This window comes from Cibotium barometz, chromosome 17, assembly GCF_041138505.1.
Source record: "Cibotium barometz isolate CiBa-2024 chromosome 17, ASM4113850v1, whole genome shotgun sequence".
NCBI classification, from domain to species: Eukaryota; Viridiplantae; Streptophyta; class Polypodiopsida; order Cyatheales; family Cibotiaceae; genus Cibotium; species Cibotium barometz.
In genome coordinates, this window is record NC_141062.1 from 33344615 (window position 1) to 33352399 (window position 7785).

Here is a 7785-nt window from a genome sequence, read left to right on the forward strand (position 1 = left end):
TTGCATGAGCCAGTGGGTCCACTATTGTGGGTCAAAGTCTTCAATTTCTTGATGTCTTTCTTGCATGAGCCTGTGGAGTTAAATTGTATTAGACATGGTATCTAAAATTAAAAATTAATATCAATGACTGGAGAACCTTTAAAACATAAAGCCTAGCTTGATGCTCCAAAACGAGGGCGTCCCCAAAACGAGGGCGTCCCCAAGAAATTGAAAAAACCCATTTTGTCACAATTTGGGAGGAAGCTGAGCAAGCAGGCTGATCACCATGTCCTCTGCTCTAATGTCATGTCTGCATAGGAAGATCTCATCCTGTAACTCAAATAGAAGTAGCATTCGTAGGAGAAGGTTTCAACATCAACGGCGGCGACTCGAGGGAGACATGCCTCTTGAGGGTTTTTCAATCATAAATATGAGACAATTTCTTCCAAGGATGGGGGGCATGAAGCCCTCACTTGATGTGAGAGATCACCTTGGCAGTTCAAGACAATTAACGATTATGCTCAGGTATCCAACTGATCCTATACAAGAGCGTCTTGTTATGCTGGCTATAACCACATAATCTTGTATATGAATATGCAACTTTTGAAACATGCGCTTTACTAGGATTCTTCCTTTTCTTAAGATAGTATCTACTGAGGAGTGTCGCCTCCATGATCTTTTACTGATCTGCAAAGTGTCACAGAGATAAAGTTTGCCGTTTCCTATGCAAGGCAGAGCTATGGGTTTCGAAGTAGATATCTATGACCCTTCAACCCGAATATGCAAATTTGAATATCATTTGTATGCTCCGTATTTCTTTCAAGATTTCACTTCTCGCTAAAAATGGTGTTTATTTGCTCTCAACTTTTTAGGTTCTCTTGTATTTGTTCAAGTAAATCTGCTTTTATAATTCAATCATGCCATCTTATTTTTTTTCCCCGAGAAATAGATCCTTCCATTAGTTAAGAAACACGCCCGTAGGCTACAACTCCCCTAGCGAGGGTACATATATATCATCACAGGGAGACTCTCTCAACACACCCACCCCAAAGTACAATGGGCTATATCATTTGATAGGAGGAGGATAGATCCACATAGGTGGCTAGTAGTGCCATCACACTGAGATAGGAGTGATTTGCCAGATTGATTCTTGTAATGGCCTCTTGTTGCCGTAAGTAAATGCAGTTGAAGCCCCAATCCTGAATCATTTTGAGCTGCCGCATGAACAGTCATCCAAGAATGATATCATAATTTCGGCTCTTCCCAAAATCTACTACCGCAAACATGTGTTCGTATTCCACTCCACAAGAAGTGACTACAAATTTCTCAAGAAGACCAATGGGCCTTTCTATATATCCATCTGCCAATTGCAATTTCAATTTCGTTTTCCGCAAGGCTAGTTTTCCCCATGTTTCCCATACCTACGTTAAGACCTTCAAATGGAGTGCTCAACGTCATTAATAATTGGATACATGAGCTAAAGATGGGCGAATCTCTCGTGTTCAGCGGGAATAATTAAACGGGAAAGTTAAAGTGCGGATTGGAGAATTGGCTGCGGGATTCAAAAAAGAGCCCACATTGTACAAATTCATCTTTCTGTAATTCCTGCGGGGCCATGGGCTTCCGAATTGTACAAGTTTTGAATCCACAACCCATTTGGCCTACGTTATTAGCCAAAAAAACTCAATTTGTGTGTATCTTTTGATAAGTCACTTTTGAAGAGCTGTGAGGACAGAGAAGAAGAGCTTGCCATAGCCATTTGTGAAGAGATTTCTTGCGCTTTAAGATCTTCCACTGTAGCACATTGTGTTTCTAATCAAGTGTAAGTGCTTCCTCTATGCTTATTGATTGATTAGAGTCCAATTTTGTTCGATTTGTGCACTCTTTATCTTCGTGTAGTGAGCTAATTCATGTGATTTAGGGTATCAAATGATGTTTATATGCTTGCAAACTTGATTGAGAAGTGTTTCCTCATGTTCCTAGTGCCGTTGCTAACCTAAAAACTCAGTTTTACCACCCTGGCGAGCCAAAAATCGTGATTTTTGCCATGCCCGGGAAGCGAGGTTTGAGTACTTGGTTATGTTCCCTAGTATCTTGAGAGTACGCTCATGAAGTTTTGTGGTGTTTGGAGCATGTTTGCCCATTGAAATGCATGATTGTTTGCTCGCAGATAGTGTTGGTGTGTGTGCTGTTAGTTCTGTTATTCCCTGTCAAATGCTATGTTAGTGTATTCTTTGTCTTGCTAGTAGACTCCATAGTGCCTGACAAGCATTATGTCTGCCTCCATGTCCTAACCGGGTCCCTCCCCTGCGTATTGACATCTTTGTGTTAGTGTTGCAAACTATGCTCCATCGTCCGTCGCGGCAACCCGCTAACATTGTTCTCTCTCACACATGTATGTTTGAAGCTTGCTTCTCTAAGCTATGGAGGAATCTCCTTTCTGCCAAGATGGAGCAAAAAGGCTATGTATAGCTGCTACACTAAAGGAAATTGGTAAAACTCTTATCTTGAAACAAACTATGTCTCTTGCTTCTCTCTAGAGCTTATGTTTTTGCAAAGCGCTATGGATGCATTTTGCTGCTGCAATAAGAATGGAGTCCCTTCACAGAATTGTCAAAGGAATCCATGAAAGATCCTTGAAAGCATCAAAGAAAAGATCTACGAAATCTCTACACAAAATCAAAGAAGAACACAAAAAATCGTGAAAGAAAGGATCTATTGGATCTTCTTTGTCAGAAAGAACACCATGAGCACTCTGCAAAAACGTCAGAGAGAGAGTTACGAAAGAAAGCTATATGTAGGACTCCTTTCTTCTTGAGAGAAATTACTTGGCTTTGCAAAGAAAAGCAAGGACTTTTTCCAGTGCCCTGTGTAGAAGAGAAACCTCCATAGCTATCTGCAAGGACTTTCTCCAAAGCCCTATGTAGAAGAGAAACTTCCATAGATTTCAGGCATTCTCTTCCAAAACCGCGCATAAAAGCACGAAAAATACAAATAATCATCGAGTGGGAATAGAAATATGAAAGAGTAACCACCGTGCAGGAGTATACTCCCCTCTCGGAACCTCATACTAAAGAAGAGTTGACGAGCACTCTTAAGTATGTAAGAAATGCACCCGGTGAAGCTCTCCTATTTTAGAAGATAGGGTTAGGAGGTAGTCCCACTCTCCACAAAGAGTGTGAATAATCTCTCCCCAAATCTAAGCAAGGACATGCTGGTAAGAGTAGGACTAACCTCCTAATACAAACCTGCATCTGTCTCTCCAAATGCACCATCTTGTGATACTGGCCACTATATCAGAGATCTCTATGCAACTCTCTTATGGAACCTCTAGTAATGTAGATAGAGATCCTCTAGAGCACAAGAACAAATGTTCGCCTCATAAAGCATATGTCTCCTGGAGCCTGGAAGCATCCAACAGAATGAACCCCAACTAATATATCTCATGTCCGATGTCAGCCTCTGGAACATCGTACAAGTACCTCTCGAAACTGTATGTGCAAAGACACAAGACCATAAGCAATGGATCAAGGTCTCACCAGAAGGCAACCAAGTAGCACATATCCAAGGGCGATTCACATCACCAACTACAACTTGTCTAAATATCCATGGCATTATCTCTACCCACTTCTCTCTCATCCTCACCTCTACTCTCCCTCCTATCTCTCAAAGCCATATCCGTTTTCTTTATCTACAAACGTTATTTGCTAGTCACTCATGGCTCAACTTACTTGGTGTTGTCACTTAAGTTGTCAAGAATTACAATAGGCTTCAAAGGATGGGTTGGCCGACCATCAAAGCAAAATTAGAGCAAGTTCATCTTGGATTAAAGGCAAGCTACCATCTTGAAGGTGTCAGTCGCATAGAGCTTCAAAGTCACTAGCACTAAGTCTAAGAGAGCAAGGAAACGTTTCAGCCCCGAAACGCAAAGTTTCACCCGACAGGTGGTGCCCGATTGTTTCAACAATCAAAGGATGAGGACTTCTACCATTTCACGAATAGAGGGCTCTTTGGGCAAATAGAGGAGGGGATTAGAGCAAGTCGTGAATGGTGAGTAGGTAATAGTAAAGTGTAGTGGAAGTGCACAATGTGAAATTGGGAATTGTATTGTAGGTGTGTGTGCTAGTAGATGTCATGTAACACTATGCTGTGAGAAGTGACGAGTGTTAATCATTGTTAGAGACCTCTATGCTGTTGATGTCGCACAATGTAGTATCTATCATACCATTCTATACCTCATTGTTTTCTTCTCTTATGCTCTCTACTCTCACTCTCTTGCTTCTTGCTAGATTGATTTGGTGCATTCTATGTACTACTTGTCTATTTGTTTTTGAGCGAAAACATGAGAGGAGGATTGAGTTCAGATATGCTTGGAGTGTTAGATCATGCATTGGTGTGTCTCTTCCTCCACACTACATACAAGAATCCACATAGATCAAGTGTACACAAGGTGAGTGACACATCTTACCGGTGTTGATGTTTGAGCTTGCCATGTTATATTGGTTTGCATTAGAGGGGCCTCTGCTCTCATACTGCAATTTGGCAGAAAGTACACAATTGGTAGAGAAGTGAAAGTACACAATAAGAGTAGAAGCAACACTAAGGCGGGTGTCACACACGTGTCACGCACCCATGGCTGCCGGACACACAGGAAATGGCAGCCTTTGATTTGCTAGACAAAAAGTGAACTGCGGGTGCAGAATAATGTCAAATGGCTGATCCTAACCCTCCTGGCCCATGAAAGAGGCGAACGCCTTACCACGTGGGCTAGCCTCATTTGTTGAGGGTGCCTTGCCTAGAGTGACACTAGCCTAACTAATCCAATGATAAAGAGTACATGAGCCCTCAAGAGGCCAATATATGTAAGCTCCATAAGCACACGTCTTCAATGTTTTTTTTTCTAGAATCCCTTGTGTTTACATTTTTACTAAAGAATATTAGACCCTTTTCCTATACAAGCTATAGATTTGTTAGAAATGCTTTTAAAGAAGAAGAAGATTTATCACATAAAATAGTCGGCATGGTGAAACGAGAGCCTTGTAATCCAATTTATGCCCTTCCAACCCAAAAGCATCCATGTGATAACAATGGTTCACATAGGGAGGGGAATAGACAGCTGCTCAGGGTCAGCTCATAGGATGATTCACATTGTAAATCTTGTATCTCTCCGATCTTTCCACATCCTTGCAGGTAAAACAAGCCATGGGAAGAACTTTCACCATGTCACATACATCATCAATAACCGTATCATGATACAATGAGCATCTTCAATACGGATGTTACACATACTATCAACCCTCCCTTGATTTTATCTAAGATGCTTACAGTTGATAGAAGCAATCTCCAGGCTGCTTACCTTGCAATGCTCCAGGGAAAGGTTGCTTCATGACACATCCCTCTTCCAAATTGTTCATACCTGTTGCCTTTTACACACGACTGGGCTTCCACGCTGAAACAGCAAGCGTAGTGCGACCCTTCCAGCCCATCAACATCCATCCATTCGCATCATCATGGATAAGAAAATCCTTGTGATGATGTTGTTTCACATAAATGCGTGCATGCCATTGCCTGTAAGTTTCGAGTCTTTCCACACCCTCACAACCCACAATGTTGAGGATGTCACAGTAGAAAAAGCTCCTTTCCAATAGAAGCCTTTGAGGGGTGTCACCCCACAGTGTGTCTAGCATGTCAAATATATTAGCGAAGGAGTACAGGGCTTCATGGAAGTGGGAGACAAAGAAGGGTGAACTTTGTGCTAAATAAGTCCTAACTCCTGTGAGAAGAAGGTGAGGGTTGAGGCTCCGCATGAAGGTGAGCACCTTCTGGCGGGGGAAATCGTGAAGGCCAAGTCAACACTCTCCTCCGCAAGGTGGCACAGGCACTTGATGCAGTTTACAACAAGGACCTCACCTTCATGGAGGTTGAGGGAGGCCGCATCAAGGTCTTCCCACTTATTAGACAATGGCATGGTATTGGAAGGGTACATTATAAGTTTTGGCATACGCTGCCAATTGCCGCCCGCTTTCCTCAAGCCTTTTTGCTGGATCAATGCCTGGCTGTGGCAATTCTATGCCCGTAATGACCAGAAAAGGAGGGCCCCCTTGATGGTCTGCCAGTGCATTTATGAGACAGGGCCATTGAATGCCATACCTTCACCCATAGTCCACAATATGCAGCCTTGAAGCCCCCTCTGCTGCCTTAAGAATGCTCTGATTTGCAAAGTAATGCATTACCTTTACAAATGGGAGCACCTTATATCCAAAATTTGAGGGCTGCAGGATGGTCGTAACTACCTTGATATGTTGCTCATCAGGGCCGCTTTCAGAATAGATGAGTTGACGCGGAAGACGCGGATCAAAGACATCAGCATACCTAGTAGAATCAGTGTATGAATTGGGCGGCAAATGCTCACCTAGGATCCTGTGGAAGCCACTGAAGATGGCCTGATAAGTCACATGGTCGACCTGCTGCATGCAAGTGGCCTTATCCATACCTTCTTCCATCAGGATCTCATTGATGTAATCTAGAAATGGGTCCATCATAAGCACATTTGAATATTCAGAAGAGCAGCTTGATTCTGAACTACTTGGCTGCCGCTACAGCTTCATGGGTTATGAGGGGCTAGCAGGTTCATGGGTTCATCTTCCAGGGGCTCGATATAAGAAAGCGGCAGCCAAATCCCTTGGTTTTCGAATGTGGCCCAATGTCGATCCCTACTTCTCTGAGGCGTTAAAAATAAAAGAGTGGCCCAATCTGGGTCAAAGTTTGAGCAAGTCCAAATGGAGAGTTTGTGTACAAGTGAAAGTCAGAGCAAATATACATATCTGGTTGATAAATGAGTTGCAATTTTGCAAAGATTAGGACCACTAGAAATTTATAAATTAAGTGGAAAGTGTGTGTACAAGTGACCAATGGAAAGTGGAAGAAAGGCATAGATGGTTTCCTTGGTATCCTGAATGAGTTGCGCAAAACTATGGCAAGTTGTAAAGTTTGATAGTGATACCAAGGAGTTGGGACTTACAAAAAAATGCAAAGGTGTATACACTGTAGCCCCCTTATATCTCCCTTATATTGGCTCACAACAGTGTTCGGGCAAAAATATTTTTCTAAAGAGCACATTTCCTTTTGATACATTTTTGAACCAACAATAATGGGAAAATAACCATACTTTTTCAAAATTTCACACTATTTTCATAAAATTTTATATAGGAAAATTTCCTTTTCTCTTCCAATCAAACCCGCATTTTTGGATTTCTAAAAGGCAGAGTTGGTAGCTGAGACACATTTTTCCCAAACACTGGCTCACAAAGATCACGATATTGAATGCTCTACTTGTAAACATATGCAATCATTTACCAATTTACAAAGCACTATAAATTTACCCAATCCCAAAAATTATGTCACAAACTAAAGAGTATGTATAAATATCAATTTCTGAGAATGTGCAAAGAGCACTAACTTTTTTTTTTTTTTTTTGCAATGCCCACAATAGTGGGCAGGGGCTTTAATATTGTATTAGAAAAACTTCCAAAAGAATACACAAGGGGGCTCTAGTACACTACATGTGTATAGAGTTTTTCCAATTACATAACTATTCAATGCTATTCAAGCCACATACCATCTGGGAATCAATATAGACCGATTAGAGTAGTTCCAAAACATTCAAACTTCAAATACAGACTTAGCACTGAAGAACCCAAGAAAGAGCTAAATTAAAATTTACAATGATGAGAAAAGAAAGTTCCATGTTTATGTGGGGAATGGGGTTTAAAAATATATAGACACGTCCCATCTTGTCTTCCTGTT

The 7785-nt window shown here is 41.6% G+C and overlaps 1 pseudogene; it reads right to left on the bottom strand.

Annotated features, from left to right (window-relative positions):
• Window positions 1-4894: 4894 nt before the first annotated feature.
• On the bottom strand, window positions 4895-6518 carry LOC147629907 (scarecrow-like protein 11; annotated as a pseudogene).
• Window positions 6519-7785: the final 1267 nt, after the last annotated feature.